The sequence below is a fragment of the Poromitra crassiceps genome (genome assembly GCF_964638095.1).
Source record: "Poromitra crassiceps genome assembly, chromosome: 1".
Taxonomy (NCBI): Eukaryota; Metazoa; Chordata; class Actinopteri; order Beryciformes; family Melamphaidae; genus Poromitra; species Poromitra crassiceps.
Window position 1 is genome coordinate 63273825 of NC_139623.1, and position 21610 is coordinate 63295434.

General features: G+C 44.4%; 1 pseudogene across 1 annotated transcript; it reads right to left on the bottom strand.

The window, feature by feature from the left end:
• Positions 1 to 12405: 12405 nt before the first annotated feature.
• On the bottom strand, positions 12406 to 14169 carry LOC310789712 (forkhead box protein I3-A pseudogene; annotated as a pseudogene). Its single transcript, XR_014554016.1, has 2 exons — positions 13586 to 14169; positions 12406 to 13256 (listed from the first exon to the last, which is right to left on the bottom strand). The product of XR_014554016.1 is annotated as a forkhead box protein I3-A pseudogene (transcript).
• Positions 14170 to 21610: the final 7441 nt, after the last annotated feature.

A 21610-nucleotide genomic window follows, 5' to 3' on the forward strand; every position in this document is an offset into this window, starting at 1 on the left:
CGTTATAGTAGTCTATAGGCTACTATTCCCCCGACGAACGTTATGCAGACTGCAGCTGTTTGATATGCGGGCGTCGTCTTTCAGAACGGCCCCTAATTAGGCTACTTGATGGGAATAATTTGCTTTACAAAAAACTGGAACCAAAAGAAAAGAATTAGCCTTGTAGCCTACCTAATAGGCTACATGATGGTGTGTCTGTGATGCATAAAGTCGATCAGATGAATATTGAAAGCCTTGTTACCATGCATGTGGACAACACTTTCGTGTTTTATCTGATCCTTAACGAGCGCAGCTTTATCAGCTTATCCTTAACAACCGCAGCAGCACCTCAGCGATGTTTGGTTGTTGAATTAATTTGTTCATCATACAGTAGGCTAGGCTACACTAACCTATGAAAATATTAATTTGAGTGAGGAGCTGAGTGGAAATGCATCCAGCGGCTCGCCTTTCAATCCGGGAGCAGTGGCTGTCGCCTGAAAGGACACCGCGGGACGGGAAGGTGGCGGTCCTGCTGGCCTGTGTGTGAAAGCAATTTCTGTGGCGAGGCTGCCAGGCTTTGCGGGCTTTCCGAACTGCAATTTTGCGCGATCTGTGTGTGAAAGAGCCTAGTCAAAAAGACAAGAACAGACTGCAAGGTGTTGTCAACCTTAGCTCTAAAATTATAGGCAAAACACAAAGATCCCTAGTACAGTTTAATAGTGCACAAGTGCTCAAGAAAGCGCACAAGATAATCAATGACTCTACACATGTCCTTCATGTCTGTTTTGACTTAATGCCATCAGAAAAGCGCTTTAGACAGCCTGCCTGCAAAACAAACAGAAGGAAGTTTTGTTTTGTTCCAGAGGCCATTCGACTGGTGAACAGCCACAGTACAAGAAATGGTCAGTTTATCTAGACTAAGTCTGTACCTTGACCTTTTGATTTGAACCCTTGAACAAGTCTAATATGCACTTGGATTGTATTGACTGAAATTAATTTGTATTGATCTGACACCTATATTCCTTTGTGGTGTTGGATACACTGTAATCAGGGATCTTGCTTTATCAGTGTCATTTATTGTATTTATTGTCTTGTTTTTTGTATTGTTTTTGGATGTGTACGAAGTACAGCTTGTTTGCAGTATTCATGCCTTAAATTGCCCCTTGCGGGACTAATAATTTTTTTTGAATTGAATATAATTGAATAGTGTGAGAGAGAGAGAAAAGAGAGAGGGGGAGAGAGGGGGGGGGGGGAGAGAACGAGAGAGGGAGAGAATTGAGGGATGAACCAGTTCGGATTCGTAATGGAAATTGATGCTGATGGAGCGATCCATTTGAAACACTAAGGGCTGTCGCGCAATTACAGTACGCAGTGAATATCTCCATGTCCCAAAGCGTGCGCTTACTGTAATTAGACGTTTCGTTCATATAGGCTATAAGATACACATCTAAAAATATTTGTTTCTTTAATAGGGTAGGAATGTGTGAGATTTAATTTCTAGCCTATTTCAATAGCCTATGTCAGAATTGTCCACTCTGGTTAAGCCATTGACTGTGGTCACGCCATCCGCGCTGTGGAGAAGGTCTTGCATGCAGGGAAAGAGGTTACTGTACTGGCCGGACAGGTGTTGTGCCAAAAAGTGATTTGCGTTTTGAATTGGATTAGGGGAACGAGGGTCTGGCGGGGCGGGAGTCTGTGTGTAGCCTGGGGAGGGGTGCGCAGGTTTGGCTAGTGCGCCGGGGGCTGGAGGGGGGTCTCCTCCGGAGAAGGTGGGAGCTGAACGGGGAGGCAGGCTGGGTGGGTCGGTCCCTGGGTGTTTTGGGCCGGCCATGGGGCTCACAGGGTGGGGAGAGGCAGCGCTGTGCGCGGTCCCATGGAGCGAAATCAATTTCTGGCAGCAAATCACTTTTTGGCACAACACCGGCACAACTTCCTCAAAAGCAATCTATTTATTTACCTCACACCACAAACCTGTGTTTTTATTGTAAAACTAAAATGTGAAGTAGAGCCAATTTATTGGAACGGACATCACAGTAGTACATGACAGTAGAACCGCGTTACACTGTCACTCATCTAAATCACGTTAAATCTACAAGGGATATATATAGCCCCAATATAGCCCCAATATCACATAGATGTTTCACATAGGGTGGTGTTTTCATTTCGATGTTTTATTTGGTCCAATATTGAAATGTTCTACAATTGCAGGTTGTGTTACCATTACACATTATTTAGATCTACCTTTATATCTACTTCGGCTCATTTGGTTGCTATTTAGTAGCGAAATGGAGTAGCCCAATGCATGCTGGGACATGCATTGCATTGCATTCACTGTGCATTGACATGTACAGTGAACTTACAACTTCTTTTTCCTATGGGACGTGTGTTGTGTCTGTCTGAGCGAGGGAGTCAGAGAGAGAGAGTCATATTGTGCCTGTCAGACTGAGGAGAGAGAGGGAGTGACACAGAGAAGGGTGACAGAGGAGAGCCAGAGGAGTGCTCCGCGCAACTGGCGCACTGAATAGGCCTGGTTTTCAAAAGCGCAAATCGCTAAATTTGAATATACATGTTGATATCTTCCCGAGGCAGGCGCAAGGCACGTTTTTTGCGTTTAAGGCCCGTTTTAGCGCCGAAGGCCTGTGGGAGAATAGGGCCCATAGCCTACTGAAGGTATAGGTACAGAGCTAGAGATATAGCCTACTGAAGGTATAGGTACAGAGATAGAGATATAGCCTACTGAAGGTATAGGTACAGAGATAGAGATATAGCCTACTGAACGTATAGGTACAGGTACAGAGATAGAGATATAGCCTACTGAAGGTATAGGTACAGGTACAGAGATAGAGATATAGCCTACTGAAGGTATAGGTACAGAGCTCGAGATATAGCCTACTGAAGGTATAGGTATAGGTACAGAGCTAGAGATATAGCCTACTGAAGCTATAGGTACAGGTACAGAGCTAGAGATATAGCCTACTGAAGGTATAGGTATAGGTACAGAGCTCGAGATATAGCCTACTGAAGGTATAGGTATAGGTACAGAGCTAGAGATATAGCCTACTGAAGGTATAGGTACAGGTACAGAGATAGAGATATAGCCTACTGAAGGTATAGGTACAGGTACAGTGTGCATGTGTGTGTGTGTGTGTGTGTGTGTGTGTGTGTGTGTGTGTGTGTGTGTGTGTGTGCGTGCGTGCGCGCGCGCGCGTGCGTGCGTGCGTGCGTGTGTGTGTGTGTGTGCATGCATGTGTGTAGGTGTGCCACCTGTTTACTGCTACATGACACATCAATGGACTGAATGATGACTAAACACATGGAAGGAGACAGACTGACACTCTTAATCCAATTCCCTATTTAACAAATGGGAAGTTGTTGTGAAGCCACAGACATTTTTTCCCCTGTTACAGTTACCAAGGCCGTAATAATATAAACTCCTAAAAAAAAGTTCGGAAACGTTATTTCAGTCGATTATTTCTCCCCTTTAATAATACCAATTGGTATTGTATTTTATATTGTTGGAAAGCCTGATTAGTCACCTTTACAACGAGGTACAACTTGTAGGGATCGTCCATTCGTGGAATGAGCAACACAGCTAACCGTGTGGGTAGCGCCCCAAAAAAATTTTTGGGACTGGATGATTGCACTCTCCCACAGTAATAAGGAAAAAACAACACATATTGGCCATTTTTACACTTTATTCATTTGACACTGTCAGGGACCTCAGTAGCGTGTGGAAGATCCATACACAGCCACAACAGCTTGGCACCTTGGCACCGCAAATTAGGTGCCAATCATGTGCCAGTCACACACCTGCCAGCACTTGAAGCTCAAAACAAGAGTGAATACAAACAGAAGAATATTTTCTACTGAAGTCTATTGGACTACCCTGCATGTTGTGGGAGTTATATAGAAGTCTATTGGACTATCCTGTGCGTTGTGGGAGTTCTATAGAAGTCTATTGGACTACCCTGCACATTGTGGTTATTCTACATAAGTCTATTGGACTACCCTGCATGTTGTGGGAGTTCTATAGAGATCTATTGGACTACCCTGCGCATTGTGGGAGTTCTACAGAAGTCTATTGGACTACCCTGCATGTTGTGGAAGTTATATAGAGATCTATTGGACTACCCTGCATGTTGTGGGAGTTCTACATACGTCTCTGCATACGGCTCTGCTTCAGCACTTGAGGGAGACGGACGCTTTTCTGTTCGCTCTCTCCACCCCTCCTCTCCTGCAACACCACCCTAGCCGGAGCAAACTTGCATTTGTCTATTCGAAATGACAAACATGGATTTATTGGATTTATTAAGCTGGTCTCTCAACGCAAATCAACTAAACTTTGAGGAATGCGAGGTCCGGGGAACCCCCACCCTCTGCCCAGACGGATCTTTCGCCGCGGGGTACGGGAAGACAACAGCGATTGACCCAAGGCTGTGACGTCATGAAAATTGAGATGGGCGGTCACTGAATTTGAACTGTGAAAAATGGATTATACCTGGATTATATCATGGAAATTTCCACTGATCTGCATAAGAAATGAACTAATGTTGGGATCCAGAGACTTGAGACCTGTTCTGTTTGGTCTGTGTGACCTGAAAGGAATTCAGGCAACCAAAACATTTTCATTCTAATCTGGACTCGGAGCTGCCAAGGACGCAGCAGCAATTCCTCCGCTGATATTTTCGTATGCAACTACGCTCATCTATTCACCCCCCCACGCCCTGACATCTGACACCTGAACTTTGGACTGAATAGATAGAGGCCATCTCCGCAGCAACGCTGTGTTCAGACGGAGGAGGCTCAGACACACACACACACACACTCATGGACCCTAAGGACTCATAGGCCAATCACACATGGTCACGCACGCACTCCCCCAGCACCACCCCGTCCTCCACCATCCCCCACCACGTCCGACCGTCTCCATCAGCCCCTGCTGCCCTACCTACTGCCCCCCCCTTTTTCCTTTCTAACCCAGCCGTCAGTATTGGAGTAGTTTCGGACTGTAATCCCTGTACTTTTTTCAACAAATGGATTGTACCTGTATAATATTGAAGTGTGCCTTGTTACTCGTTCAAAACAGTAATAATGTTTCATGTTTCATGTTGCAAATCTGAGTATATTTAGAAACCATTACTGCCGGCTGCATGTATGTATGTATTGTTTGTGTGTAATTGTATTGTATGTAGGTACAGTATGTCCACGTATGTCCTGTTTGTTTTGGGGACTACGGATGGAAATTAGCCTCGCGCCATGTGCAACGTGTTCGAGCCTCGTGCTCGAGTCTCGTGCTAAATCCGGCAATTTTTACACTCTGATTATGTTCTTTGTGTCCATTAATTTTGCACTGTCCCGTCTAAATAAACAAATCAAATGTCAAATGTCAAATGTCTATTGGACGACCCTGCACGTTGTGGGAGTTTTACAGAAGTCTATTGGACTACCCTGCACGTTGTGGGAGTTTGAAAGAAGTCTATTTGACTACCCTTCATGTTGTGGGAGTTCTGAAGAAGCTCTATTGGACTACCCTGCATGTTGTGGGAGTTCTACAGAAGTACCCAGTGTGTTAAAAAGTGACATCAAGGGGTCCTGACCAAAGGTCAGTATTTGATGAGTTGGGAGAGTTGAACGAGTTGGGAGAGTTGAACGAGTTGTCCACTTTGGAACAAACTGGTTTTGTTTTTAAACTGGGATGGGACCTGTAGGATCTGCTGACTGGACGTCCCGCGCTGTAATCTGCCTGAACCATCTCTCCTGTCGACTGAGCGCGCTCACACTGCTGCAGACGAAAGCGCAGAGTCGCTGTGTAATCACCCCAGCAGATCACCTGACACCACAGATTCACCAACCAGGAACTGCCTTTTGTTCAAAGGTGCTGATGTCATCATCCCTCGCCGGCTGCTGAACCACCGTGGGAACCGGAGCCGCCTGGAGAGTTCATGCAAAATCTGTGTCTTCCCACGTCCAGAAGAAGAAGAAGAGAAGGTAGAGAGAGAGGAGAAAGTATTTGTTTTAGATCTCTGTGGCAGATGAAGGGAACAGAAGAGGACTGATAATAATCTGTTTTCACAGTTTTTTTTGTGTGGAATCTCACAACTCAGCTCTTCTGCGAGATTCACATGAATCTTTAACTCTTTAACTCATTTAACGGCTGTGTCGTTGTTAGAGTTTAGCTTCAAGGTGACAATTTAATAAAGCAGTGATTCTCAACCTTTTTCATATATAAGACCCATAGTTTCATTCTAGCCACAGACCCCTTTTTGATGAGATTTTATGTCTCAGACCCAAATATGAGAATATTTTTTATTGTTAGATAGGATTTTGTCCAGGATATCTGTATTGCAGGTAGAGAAACTATGATCAAAATAGTCATTCTTCTACATTCTTTAACTTCTTATACTGTAAATGAAATGCTGAAGTTTAACAATTCATCAAGGGTTGTTTTGAAGCCTAAAGATCGGGTTTACAATCGTCTGTTGACATCTTTTGGGTCATCACAGAGCCACAGTCCCGCCTGCTATTGGTCCATGATCAGCAACATTCATCATTACTATATATATATAAATATATATATATATATATATATATATATATATATATATATATATATATATATATATATATATATATATATATATTTCCAGGTCTTGAATTGTTTGGGAATTTGAAGAAATGTCTGGAAAAGTATGGAAAACACATGGTGATTTGGCTTGGGTCCGTCCAGCTCAGAGCAGCTCTTCAGAGGCGTCTGCTGTGACTGAAGTGTGTTTGCTTTGTCTTGTGGTTGTTTGCAGTTCAGGATAATCCACATCAGACCTGAGACAAGCAGCAGCAACCTGCCTGCTGCTGGCTCAAAATGCAGCCATGTATGTTAGAGTTAATACTTCTGTCAAAGACATGTATGTTAGGGTTAACGATATGTATCGTTGAGATGAAATCTCATATCGCAATTTCCCCCCCCCCACCCCCCCCCCCCCCCCCCCCCCCCAAAAATAGACTAAACGTCTTTGTTTGTTGAAGTTCAATGTGTGGAAAGTAGTTCATGAGAAGTTATACAGGAGAGAAACCATTCAATTGAGTTTCTGGCAAAACTGTTTACTTGACAGGAAAAACTGAAGATGCATTAAAAATAGACTAAGAAAAGTCTTGTTTGAGTTTGAAGAAAAACTGAAGATGCATAATGAGAATTTATACTGCTGAGAAACCTTTTAGTTCAAAGTAAATCTAAGTGACGGTGTAACTCATTCTATTTCAAGATAAGCCTTATCTCCAATCTCATGTTTTTTCTAGTTGTTATTGTAATAACAATTTCCCACAACAGCATGTTTTGTATTTGTGCATTTCAAATAAAATACTACTTTTCCAGTCATATATTGTCATTATTCAAGTTTAAAAAAATATTGTTAAAATCGTATCGTATCGTATCGTTATCGTGAACCCAGTATCGTGATACGTATCGTATCGTGAACTGAGTGTATCGTGACACCCCTAGTTGTCTGTCAAATACAGTACATGTATGTTAGGGCTAATACTCCTGTCAAAGACAATGTGTGTCTGGAGGAAAACAGCCTCCAGATAACAAATACAATTGTTTTGTTGTGACACAAGAACTGGATTTGGTCCCCCCGGGCACTGCACTGCAGCTGCCCACTGCTCCTAGTTCTAGGAAGGTTTCTTTAATTTTTCACACTTTTTCACATCAAAAGTTCATTTTTCAGGATTTCATTCATAACTGTAATCTACAGTATGGTGACATAATGAAGAACCATCAAATTTCTAACCCATTTCAACCAAGCATATCATGATGTGACAGCTGTCAATCAATCTTCATTTCAAGGAGAAAATTCTGCAGGCAAGATGGCCGCCTAGTGCCTGTAACCTGGGCATGCCCCCGGGCCCCCCTAGGGGGTCTGCGGTCCGGGATGTTGTGATTGGGGGCTGAGCCCCCCAAAGGTCTAATCCTAAAACCGCCCCTGCTCCGGATCCTGCTCGCGTAGCGCCAGAACACGCTCGAATTTGGGGGGAACAGGCCAGGATTGGCCAACTGTCAAATCAAATCACCGACATGCTATGGCTCGCCTCTCAACCCGCTTTCATCTCAGGCAGCGGTTGAGCCGTTGTCTCACCGTCCAACTTCATCTCATCTGACCATTCCAACACGTATATTTTCACGACGATGTGTCCTTTGGGAAAGTCCATTGAGCCTCTCGCTGTATGATTTCACCCATTTAGTGTAGTTTGTCCTTATTTTTCACCTCCGCCTTCCTTTCTTCTTACACAAGAAAAAGACCAGGCAAGGGACAACACCAGCGCCATTTGCAACTTTTTTATCAGACTTATTCTTGATTTAGAAGTAGCTATATTACAAAACCGTTGAAGTGGTATATCTGGTTTGTATACCTGCAGTCCTAGGTCTCACACAGTCGCAGAACGTACATGTTAGTTGACCGTCAGCTATACTCTTTGCGGGGTGTTCGAGTGTAACTTTTTGGCCCCGACACAGGCAACATGACACAGGCAACATGAGGTGAAGCAAACAGTCGGCCTGGAGGCTAATGTTAGCATATGTGCGTCCCGTGTAGTGCAATGTTGATGATTCTCTCTGACCAATCAGTGTTTTCATGTCACCTTTTGGTATTGCCTCAGCTCACTTAGCCAGTAGCCTACCAAGTACCAGTTAGCCTACAGTGTGGTGCATGAACGCGCTAAAAGAGCAACAAGCTAATTTTTTGGTGAACGTGTGAGCTGATGCTTTTTGCAAATACATGAATGTACAGTGAGCATTGCTAACTCTTGGAGGAGTTAACGGCGCTCTCACAATTCTTTCTCATTCTCCTTGATAATTGCCCATTGTGTTTACATGTGTGTGGTAATTTACGTAATAATAGAACTGGTTTTGCTGTCACTTCGACACTGCTTCTGTCTTTGCTTCTCTCTGTATTATCTGCTCTGCCTGTTTTTGGGCTGTGTCAAGACAGCAACAGTTCCTCAGACTAGGAACGGAAATACTGCAATTTACTTTCAGAATAACTCTATTCAAATTCTCACCTTTGGAGAAAAAATGTATTTCAACGAACAAAACAACAAACCTTGTATCAAAATACCCATGTGAAAATTACATATCGAGTGAAACTGTGCCTGTAAAGCATGACTCAAAATTATTTTTAAGGTAAACATTACAATAAGAGTTTTATTTTGATAGCCCTAAAACAGAAGACTTTTACATTCTCGCTAACTTGACGCTTGTGCACTAAATGTAAAAAAAAAAAGAAAAAAAGGAGAAAAAAAAGTGAAAATGAACTGAACTGCTCATTTTTGGGGACTATGAACTTACCGGTAGTTCAAAATTCTAAAATGCGAAGTATGAACATGAGTAAGTTCATTTTAATCTGTGTGAGCTGAACTTTGAGCTAGCTCTTGTGAAGTGTGAACTTGCACAACACTGGTAGCCTATGGTACCTGGTTGCCCAATGGAAAACCAAAAAAGGTGAGATATCGAGTCGAGTCGGTACCATGTGCTGGAAAAGTGGCATAACAGGCTGACTGTTCAGGTTCTTTTTATTTGGCAGAAAATCAGAAAGTCAGATATGTTTTCATGACAGTTACTGAAGGAAGGAAATCTGTCATATACCAGGTGAGAGGAGGAGTTTCAAGACTTTCACTCTTTCACTCTTTCGTTCAACGGTCATCTACCCCAAAACACACACACACACACACACACACACACACACACACACACACACACACACACACACACACACACACACACAGCCCCTGACGTTCCGGCTCACTGGCATCATTACTCTTCCAGAGAGACAGACGGCAGTGGCGATGGCGGATCTGATCTTGATCAAACTGTAGCTTTGGAGTTCTGAAGAAAACACTCGTGTTTATTTGATCCTGTCAGACTCTGCTGCCTGTTGGTTTGTCTCCACAACCACACGTGTTCCAGCAGCCGCAGAGCTGTTGTCATGGTGACGGGTTATTAGAATAGCTCTACTCCTAAATGCTTTATTTTCATTTGTGTTTGCGATCATTTATTTATTCACGCATCACCACAGGGAAGCAGCTTGCTAATTTGTGTTTTCATGACTTCACCTTTTGTTTCTGAATTTTTATGGCACACGTGTTGTGATCGGGACTGAATTCCTCCTTCATAGCTTTTTGATTTATTCATTATATGAAACTATTTATGAAGCAATATGATATATGATATGATATGATACTTTATTCTCCACCATGGTGGAAATTTTTCTTTGTCTTCTAGGCTAATAGACTGATTAAAAAGTAAATTCACCAAACTACATCTGCTAGCTACTAAGCTAGCTAACAGCTAATGGGTGTAGTTTGGTTAAAAGTAAATAATTTCTAGTAGCTAATGAGGAGGAACTATAGCTAGCTGCTAGCAGTGGGTATAGATTGGTTGAAAGTAAACATAGCTAGCAGCTATGGATGTAGTTTGGCCAAAAGAAAATAGTTCCTACATGAAACTGCTCACAGCTGTGGATTATCTTGAGTAACCCTGTCATGATTTCTGGAAAAATACATTGCTGTTGAGTTTTTCAAATGCATTTTTTGCCACTTTGTGCACCACAAGCCGAGTGCCATACAGTTTCATTGTATTGGAGAGAAGGCAGACATCTCTACGGCCGATATCTCCAAAACCCGGCAACTCACAACAAAACGATCTAGATGGATAAATAGCACAGGTAAGAGGAAAAATATGTATTATTGATTTTGGGGTGGACTGTCCCTTTAATGCTGAAAAACACTGGAACAGCTGCTTTATTTATTTGTTTATTTGGACGGGACAGTGCAAAATTAATGAACACAGAAACCATAGAACAGATAATAAAACCTGGAACATAGTAAAAGTGTAAAAATTGCCGGATTTAGCACGAGGCTAATTTCCATCCGTTGTCCCCATAAAACATAAAACACAATAAACATAAAATGTAAAACATAATAAAACATACATAAAACATAGGTAGCAGCAGTACACTCTAAAACTACGTGAAACATAAGTAGCAGCAATACACTCTAAAATACATGGCAGCAATTACTCTTATAAAAATAAAATTACATAATACACAAAAAGAAAGAGAAGAAAAACATACTACCTGTGAGTACATGACTGGTTTGTTTTCAGCCATTTTTTGAGTCTGCCTTTGAAAGTGGCAAGGGTGGGGCTGTCCCTTATGGAGACGGGGAGACTGTTCCATATTTGGCTGCCTTTTATAGACAGGACATTCTGACCAAACGTGGTCCGTCTACGATTGACCTTGCAGTCACCTCTGGTGTCTGACCTGGTGCCAAGTCCAGTGATTCTATTTTTATGGATGAATTCCTTTAAAGGAGGGGGAGCTAGTCCATGTAGGCACTTGTAGAAAAAACAGGCACTCTTCAAGACCTTGAGATTCTCAAAGCTCAGGAAGAGATGCTGTTCCAGAATGTTACAGTGGTGGTATGACAAAGGTTTTCTAGCAAATGCCTTGATGGCTCTGTGATAAAGCTGTTCAATAGGTTTTATGACAGTGGCACCTGCAAACGACCAGTTTGTGAAGCAGTATTCAATGTGAGAGAAAATCATGCAGTGGAGATATGTTTTAGCTGCATCAACTGTTAAGAAAGGCCGGATTTGTCTCAAATTAGCTAAATTAAATTATTGTGCTTTTCATTTTTTTGATGTGTTTCTTGAAGGAAAGGTTCGAGTCCAAAATGACTCCGAGGTACTTGAAATGGGAGACCAATTCCAATTCGTCCCCCCCCAGAAACACATTGGACCTTGTGATGCCAACTGGTCGTTTGCTGAACATCATGCATACAGTTTTTTTTGTATTTAGCAACAGGCACGTGTTTTGCAGCCAGTGTTGGACCTTTTCTAATACATTTGTGAGATTGCAGGAGATCAGGTCGGTTGTTTTTCCCTGTACAAAAATGGCCGCGTCGTCAGCGTACATCTGCACGCGTACATCTGCTGAAACATGTCCGTGGAACCAACATGTTATGCTTGGGTTCTATACGCTATAGAAACATAGAAAGATATGTGTCTGGAGTAATTCATAGCTGAATAAAATGAAATGCGAAATAGTGATTCATATTATGTAACTTCACAGGCATCCACAGCACACCAGTATATATTTTTTGTTTTTTATTCCAAAATCATAAAAAATCAATAACATACAGTATTTACAATAAAACAAATCAACCCCCATTTCCCTCAAGCAACATTGACACATAGCTTACGATATATTACATTCACAAAACATAGAAAGATAATGCTCTATACATTATCCACTATGTATAATTTAAAAAAAGACATGAAAACTCTTTGTTTACAGTGAGCTCAGTGCATTCCGTGTGGTTTGTAAACAAGTCACATTCTCTGTGGCATGCCGCATATGCAGCATTTTTGAGTAAACATTACTGCTGGAGAACCAGAGAGTCCAGGGGGCCGGAGTCACCGAGGCACCCAGAGAAGAGCGGCTCGGTCTGGGCTTGGAGTGGCAGCTGAGTGGCCTGGAAGGACTGGAGGTCTGTGGCATACAGCAGGGGAGAGCCGGCATGGGAGGAGGGGAGAGAGGAGTAGAGCAGGGGAGAGTCAGCCTGGGACCAGGGGAGAGAGGCAGAGAAAGAAGGGGAGTAGGACTGAAGCGACTGGGACTGATGGGAGAAATGAGGTGAGCAGGGCTGGAGCGAGGAGTAGAGAGGAGGAGAGGAGGCCTGGAGAGAGGAGTAAGGAGGTGAAGAGGGCTGGAGAGAGGGATAGAGAGCAGGAGAGGCGTCCCACTGCGGAACCACAGCTCCGGGGGAGAAGGAGGAGCTGTGAGCCTGGGGAGGCGTTGCATGCTGCGGCACCTCCATGGCCGGGTAGAGGGGAGGCGAGGAGGCCTGGGCCGTCTGGAGGTCTGCATAAAGAGGAGGAGAACCGGCCTGGGAAGAGTCCAGGAGGGAGGAGAGAGAAGCGGGGAGAGCATCCGGCGCCACGGGGGGGAGGGGCCTACCCCCCATCTCCTCAGCCTGGGACAGGAAGCCGCTCAGGCAGGGGGTGGAGTTGGAGAGAGGGGAGATTTCGTCACTACCGCCGAGCATGCTGGGGTTTTTAGGACTGGGCTCCGAGGAGGAGTCTGAGCCCGAGGAGGAGGAGCAGGAGGAAGGCTTTCTGTCACTGTCGGACACCAGGGCATCGGACTTCCTCTTTCTCTTGCGCCGGAAGTTTCCGTTGTCGAACATTTTCTCACAGTTTGGGTCCAGAGTCCAGTAGTTCCCTTTACCTGTAGGGAGGGCGAAGAGGAGATGATTAGAGAAATCAAGGAGCAACTTATTCTCTTTTCTCATAGTTATTTCAGCATGTGACTCAAACTCTCTTTTTTTTAATAACAAAACAGAGAACAGCTCAGCATAGAGACTGTACACACAGCATGGAGACTGTGTATATACACAGCATAGAGACTGTGTATACACACAGCATAGAGACTGTGTATACACAGCAACAGAAAATCAAACTTTTAGCCACATGTGACCCAGAACTGAAGCTGTTCACAGGGCTCAAACTTAGCTTTTCTGCTCCTGTGTAAAGGAGACCTGAGGCCAGCTCTCTCACCTGGGTGGCTCTCGTCGCGGGGCACCTTGCGGAAGCAGTCGTTGAGTGACAGGTTGTGTCGGATGGAGTTCTGCCAGCCGGCCTTGCTGCGGCTATAGAAGGGGAAGTTGGTGGCCACATACTGGTAGATCTGGCTCAGGGTGAGCCGCTGCTCCGGGGCGCCCTGGATGGCCATGGCAATCAGGGCCGAGTAGGAGTATGGGGGCCGCACCAGACGCATCAGATCGTCCTGGGAGGGCAGGGGGAACCAGGAGCCTCCGTGTCCCGCGTGCCCTCCCAGCATCTGGAGGCCATAGAACTGCGGCAAGAAGCCTCCGAACGCCGGCAGCCCTCCAGCCGCCCCGGGCAGAGGGAGCTGCTCCCCGCCCCCCAGGCAGAGGTAGGGGTTGGTGGGGAGGTATGAGGCCGCCAGGCCCTGATCGGGAAGAGCTGGAGGGCTGTAGAGGCTGAAGTCAGAAGGATCCAGGCCCAGAGACGTCAGCTCGTGCTGGCGGAAGGAGCGTCCGCACAGTGGGGGGGAGAGGCCCTGCTCCGGGACAAACGACGCCATTTGTCACTTTCACTGTCTCTTTTTCTGTCTTTCTTTCTACTTTGTTCCAAGGTGTGTGTGTGTGTGTGTGTGTTCCTCAGTCTGTCATCGTCTGTGTATTTCTAGTAGCAACACAGCTCCTGTCGGCCCTCCACCTGTCCTGCTCTCCACCTGTCGCTCACCTAAGCTATTTATTCCCTGTTGCCACACCCAGCAGAGAGCTGATTGGCTACTGCGCTGCCACACACGCACACACACACTTTGCATGTGAGTGACTTCCAGGCATGCATAGGGGTGTGTGTGTGTGTGTGTGTGTGTGTGTGTGTGTGTGTGTGTGTGTGTGTTTGTGAATGTGTGTGTGTATTGCGGTGAAGAGGGGGAGGGGTTAATTTGAATAAGAGCATTTTGAATTCCTCGCCTCGGGGAGATAAGAGTCTGAAGACAGACACACACAGACACAGACACAGACACAGACACACACACACACACACACACACACACACACACACACACACACACACACACACCCCTGTCTCAGAGTAAAGACGGGGGGTTGACAAATGATGTGTGATGGAGCCCCTGTTACAGTTGTAGTCCGTTACAGCCTGGCACTCTGCTGTCTGCTGGTACATACTGTAGGCCTACATGTAGGTCAGGTGTCAACCGATTGATATTTTTTCAGATCAGTCTGCAACCGGATATTCAGTGCTGACAGATTCAGCTTAGTTTCTGATTTCTCCTCGTGTTGGGAGAAAGGGCCTCTTACGCAGTGATTCTCAACCTTTTTCATATCAAATACCCGTAATTTAGTCTCTCAGATCCCAATGAAATCTATTTTTATTGTTCTACATGATTTTTTCTAGAATTCCATGACTATAGGTAGGTAGAGTGATAAGAGAAACTCTCATGAAAACAGTCATTCTTCTACAAATTGTGTGAACTTCTTGTAAATGAAATAATGCTGAACTTTTTCATCAGTGTGCTGGGGACCCCCTGGAACCCCCTCAAGGACCCCGGTTGGACTGTGAACCACTGTATGGAACACTCAGATTTAGAGCAGTAGTTCAGACAGGGGGTCGCAATATATGTATATATATATACGGTATATATATATATATATATATACGGTATATATATATATTTATAAAACGGCTCTCTCAAATCAAGCAATCTGATTGGTTCACAGCCATTGTATAATTCCAGTAACCGAGTTCAATAACCCATGGCCATGGGTTATTGGTTGCCATGGCAACTCTCTTACTAAGAGAGTAATAATAAGGCTTACCTCAAATGACAACGTAGAAAAAAAAAATGGCGGAGACAGCTGTCAGATCCTTGTGAATCGATCTTCGCTTATAACTTTACTAATACTTCGCAGAAAATGATGTTTTGTACAAGAATAGATGTGGGCTAATGTCTTCTTTGCAAAAGAAAGGCTGTTAACCCCGCATTTAACCCCGTAACGTTAGTTGGTGTCGGGCTTTGCAGAAAGCATTCAGCTTCTCAGCAAGCGCTGAGAATGCAACGCTGGGCTCGCTCTGCCTGTCGGGGTTTCCAGAAAGCTCTCAGCTACTCAGCAAGCGCCAGGATTGGCCAATGTCAACTTCAGTCTCCAGAACGATCCAATCAAATCACCCGCATGTTCTTGCGGTCCCGCCTTACAGTAGTGTTTCAACTGACTCTATCAGAATGACATGCCAGTCGGAGTCGGACTTATAGTATTATTATTATTATTATATTATCATACTTGGAAACCGTTTTATAAAAGCAATATAGCACTCGAGCTGCGTGTGTTGTGGAATATATCCCCCTGCTCAGCAGTTATCCCACTCGGCCTGCGGCCTCGTGGGATAACAGCTGATCAGGGGGATATATTTGGCACAACACACTGGCTCTCATGCTATATTGCTTAAATATATATATTTCTACAACAGCATGAGTGAATACTGGATTCTGATTGGCTAGCAACAGTGGTAAATAGGCCAACAATCTACAGTTCGGCTCCAACCGCAGTATCACTCCGCTCCCTGATGCTGACTCCGCTCCCTGTGCTGACCCCGCCCACTGTTAGCCTGTCAGTCTGCAAATCTCTAACAAGGAAATGGCCGATCTTTAACAAGGAAATGTCCGATTTCGTAGTAACGTTTGATTTACTGGGTGGATTGAGTTTTGAGCAGTGGTTAGATGAAGATGAAGGTGAAGTGAACAAAGAACGACATGGTGAAATTGGGGAGAGAGAACTGGCTGAGCTTGAGTTGTCACGAGTTCGGACTAGCGGGAGGTCGGACTAGCGGGAGGTCGGACTAGCGGGAGGTCGGACTAGCGCCCGGACCCCGAACCTGGGACTGTCAAACAAACAAACGCCCTCTGCCGTCACCAGATATCAACACACCACCACCAAAACGGGCTGCTTTAGATAACTGTTTAAATAACTGTACTTTTACAGGCAATGTATCAATAACTGTGAATCCCGTTAAGGAATAGGTTAGTTGTTTTTTGGCTCAAAGGCAACTAAATGTTTAGTGCAATCATTGATCTTGTGTATGGAACTATATTCTGTGGCGGAAGGATAAATGTATTCTGAAACCAGTAATGATTGTTAATAAATGAATTGGATGTTACAATTGTGTATTTTTTATATTATTTGGTAGCTGTTGTAGAAAACAAATTTACCACTCGAGGTCGGGGTTTGTGGCCACATTTACCACTGGTACAGGGTTTATAGCACTCGGCTTCGCCTCGTGCCACAACCCTGTACCAGTGGTAAATGTGGCCACAACCCCCTCCCTCTCGTGGTAAATTTGTTAAATATATAATATTTTAGAGTAGAACTATGAAATATATATATATTTCATAGTTCTACTCTAAATTACTGTCTATTCAGATTTGTCTTACTTTTATTTTTTAGTTCTGAAACACTGGAAAGTTTTTCAGATGAAAAACCATGATAAAGGTGGTCCACAATGTGTGGTCGGTGGTCTCTACTGTAGCAAATTGATGAATTGTTAAATGTCAGCATTATTTCTTTTACAAGAAGGTAACACAATTAGAGAATGTAGCAGAATGCCTGTTTTGATCATAGCTTCTCTGTTCTCTCTCTACCTACAGTCATGGAATTGGACAAAATCAAATCTATCAATTCTTGCGGTCAACTTCCGGCCTGTTGACAGTGTTGTTGCTAAGCGACGCTGGGTGACCAGGGATCATCACTCTCTTATGTGTCACGCCAAACTCAATACAAAAACAGTTTTACTGTTGTCTTGCTTGTCAAAAAGTGCACCAGACTGCTATAATGTAACATCACTGTAGACCTCTTATGAATCAGTGGGGTCTTTTGTAATATTGGGATTAAAAAACCAAAGCTCAGGCCTTTTGGTTCTGCCCCTCACTAACAGCATTCTGGGCCAAAATATTTGACTGTAAAAAAAAAATGAAAAAAAATAAACAAAATAAAAACCAAAGGTCAGACCACGTCTGTATCATTGATATACTTGTTTCTTCACAGAATTCACATCCGCGTTCATTGTTTTGACTTGCTGAGTGTGCCCCCAGTTCCGGGTTGCATGATGTCAGGGTGTCCCCAAGAATCAAGATTTGGATCACAAAATCTCATCAAACGGGACGAGGGGTCGTTGATATGAAAAAGATTGAGAATCACTGATTTAGAGCACACAACACACAAACTATCCATTCAAATCAATACGAATGATGGCACATGGCAGCTCTCTTTAGAAAGCCATTGTAAGATCTACAGGACAAAATCCATTGTCAAGATCTTGTGTCTTCCTGCAGGAACGGGACATCAGACGGAGAGGAGAGTCTGATTGCTGTGTGTGTGTGTGTGTGTGTGTGTGTGTGTGTGTGTGTGTGTGTGTGTGTGTGTGTGTGTGTGGGTGTGAGGTGTCGCCTCCAACTTTCTCCAAACCTTGCTTTACTATTGTTCTCCTTAAAATACCCCCTCAGGCATCGTCCACTGTAGCTACCCCCGACCCCCCCCCCCACACACACACACACACACACACACGCTTCTGTAGTGTTCTGTACCACTTTCAGAACAATGGCCAATGGTCTTTTCTTTTTATCTACTAGTACAGTGCCCGTTCCCCCATGCGCCACCCTGTGGGCGCTTCCCCCCCCCGCACACACACTGCACTCTGTCAGGTCCCCTTAAGTGTCGATCCGACAAACAGTTCTGGAGATATGCATGAAGGACAGACATACAGACAGTCCTGGAATAAGTCCAAATTGCTTGAAATGCGGCGTCGCACTCCATCGGGGTCCGAACAGCGCACTCCCCAAGTTTGAAGTCAATTGGACAAATGTTTCTCGAGATAAACTGCTTTTTGTGCTGCCAGTAGGTGGCGCTATGTCAAATTGCAAGGAATTCAGCGCTGCACTACTTCGAGTTCCCAGGAGCACACTCCCCAAGTTGGAAGTCAATCGGATGAACGGTTCTCAAGATAAACCACTTTTTGTGTTGCCAGTAGGTGGCGCTGTGCCAAATTGCACAAAATTCAGCACTGCTCTATGTCAGCTTCCCAGCAGCACACTCTACAAGTTTGAAGTCGATCAGATGAATGGCTATCGAGATAAACTGTTTTTTGTGTTGCCAGTAGGTGCCAGATTGCACAGAATTCAGCTCCCTGCACTCCGTTGAGTCCCCTTAAGCGCACTCCCCGAGTTTGAAGTTTGAAGTCGATCAGATGAATGGCTATCGAGATAAAGCGCTATTTGTGTTGCCAGTAGGTGGCACTATGCCCAATTGCACGAAAACAGGGCACTACTGCACTGCACAATAGGGCACACTCCCAAAGTTTGAAGTCGATCCGACCAACGCTTCTCGATGGCATGCAGCAGATGATGCTCATCCATAAGCAGTGGTGGAAATGGCCAGGTTTTACTCTGGGAACCCTACTTACACAGGATGCGGGTTCCCGGAAGTGGTGTTGCCCTAAAGCAGAGGTTCTCAAATGTTTTTCAGCCAAGGACCCCTTATAAGATAGAAAATATACCGGGGACCCCCTCATTCTGATTTTGGGCTCAGCTTGTTTCCAAGGTAACATGCTTGACTTTTAAATGGATAGGTTTGTCAGATTAGAATGTAATCCATGAACCATTTTAGATTTAAAGCATAACATATTTTCGTTGAACTATGAAGCTTTTGCACACACCCTGAAAACCTTTCGCGGACCCCCTGGCAAAGTGCCATGGACCCCTGGGGGTCCCTGGACCCCCATTTGAGAACCACTGCCCTAGAGGATATTATTTCTGAATGCGTGACTCATTATAGCCTACCATTATAGCCACGTACAAATCTCTTAGAAATCTCACTTAACTAAGATCATTGAGCTCTACTGATTATTTCCCCTTGATTTTATTCATGGCAGACTTGAATATTAATGCTGCTTATTCAGCTTACAAATACATGTTCTCCTACCATTCTCCTACCATCCCCCCCCCCCCCCCCCCCCCATTCACTCTCAAGGAGTTATGTTGACTTAGTTAACGACCCTGTGTTGACTGTTCTCACCTCCTCAATGACCCTACGGCCAGATCAGTTGGAGCTTGAAGGAGCGCAGAACTGAAGACAAATGTTCAAATATCGAAAATATATCATAAAAAATCTCTTTCGAAATCTCACTTAACTAAGATCTCTGAGCTCTATATTTCCCCTTAATTTTATTCATGACCGACTTGAATATTAATGCTGCTTATTCAGCTTTACATGTTCTCTCCTCCTTTCATACTACCCTCTCTCTCATGTTTACTTAACACCCCCCATCCGAATCGTACGGAAACAGGGTGCTACACTCCGTCGGGTCGCCATCAGTGCACTCCCCGAGTTTCAAGTCGATCCGACCAACGGTTAAGATATGCGAAGGACAGAGAGACAGACATTATAGTATATAGATACTATGAGGACGATAGGGAGTGCGCTTAGGGGGACTCAACGGAGTGCAGGGAGCTGAATTCTGGGCAATTTGGCATAGCGCCACCTACTGGCAACACAAAAAGCGGTTTATCTCGATAGCCATTCATCTGATCGACTACAAACTTGGGGAGTGTGCTGCTGGGAACCTGACATAGAGCAGTGCCGAATTTTGTGCAATTTGGCACAGCGCCACCTACTGGCAACACAAAAAGTGGTTTATCTCTGGATGTTCTATGAGTCGGTAGTGGCTAGTGCCTTCCTTTATGCTATTGTGTGCTGGGGCAGCAGGCTGAAGGCAGCGGATGCCAACAGACTCAACAAATTGATCCGTAAGGCCAGGGACATTGTGGGGCTGGATCTGGGCTCTCTGACTGCGGTGTCAGAGAAGAGAACGTTGTCCAGGCTACGCTCCATCATGAGCAATGACTCGCACCCACTCCACGGCATGCTAGTCAAACACAGGAGTACATTCAGTGAGAGACTGATTCCACCTAGATGCAACACAGAGAGGCACAGGAAATCATTCCTGCCTGTGGCCATTGGTCTATTTAATGCCTGTCTTAAAAGAGCACCTCGGAGATTGAGCCAGCCGATAGGCTAACTGAAAAAAAGTGCCTGGCTGAGCCACGTGTAACGTATAGGGCAAGCCGAATAATATAAGTTCAGCGTGCAATAAAGACAATTGGCACGTAAGGTATACTTACTCTACGTATTTGCTTACTTAGACGTATTCCACTTATTTTGCTCCTATCGCATTTAATACTGTTTATTCCATGCTATGTTGTGTTCTTTCTTCTTATTCTGCTTATTTTACTATCGCATTTACTACTGTTTATTTTATTTTATGCTATGTGTGTTATGTGAGCGAGCAACTGTAACTTGTCCCAATTTCCCCACGGGGATCATTAAAGTCTTTCTGATTCTGATTCTGATCTCGAGAAACATTTGTTCGATTGACTTCAAACTTGGGGAGTGCGCTGCTCAGAACCCGATGGAGTGCGGTGCCGCATTTCATGCAATTTGGACTTATTCCAGGACTGTCTGTATGTCTGTCCTTCGCGTATCTTGAGAACCGTCAGACAGAGTGCAGTGTGTGTGCGGGGGGGAAGCGCCCACGGGCACGGGGTGGTGCATGGGCACTGCACTAGTTTTGATAATTGAGGCACAGTTTCTATGGGTAGAGAGAGGACGGTCTGCAAACTTTTCTTGTGTTTTGGTCTTTCGATGTGCATTCATGACAACATATTATGTCAACTGACACCATGTCAGTTCAGCTCAGTTCAGTTATCTTTATATCCCCTTATCCCACAAGCATGTCTCAAAGGGCTTTACATACATGTAGCATCACAGTATACTGCATCATAAGCATGTCTCAAAGGGCTTTACATAGCATCACAGTATACTGCATCATAAGCATGTCTCAAAGGGCTTTACATAGCATCACAGTATACTGCATCATAAGCATGTCTCAAAGGGCTTTACATAGCATCACAGTATACTGCATCATAAGCATGTCTCAAAGGGCTTTACATAGCATCACAGTATACTGCATCATAAGCATGTC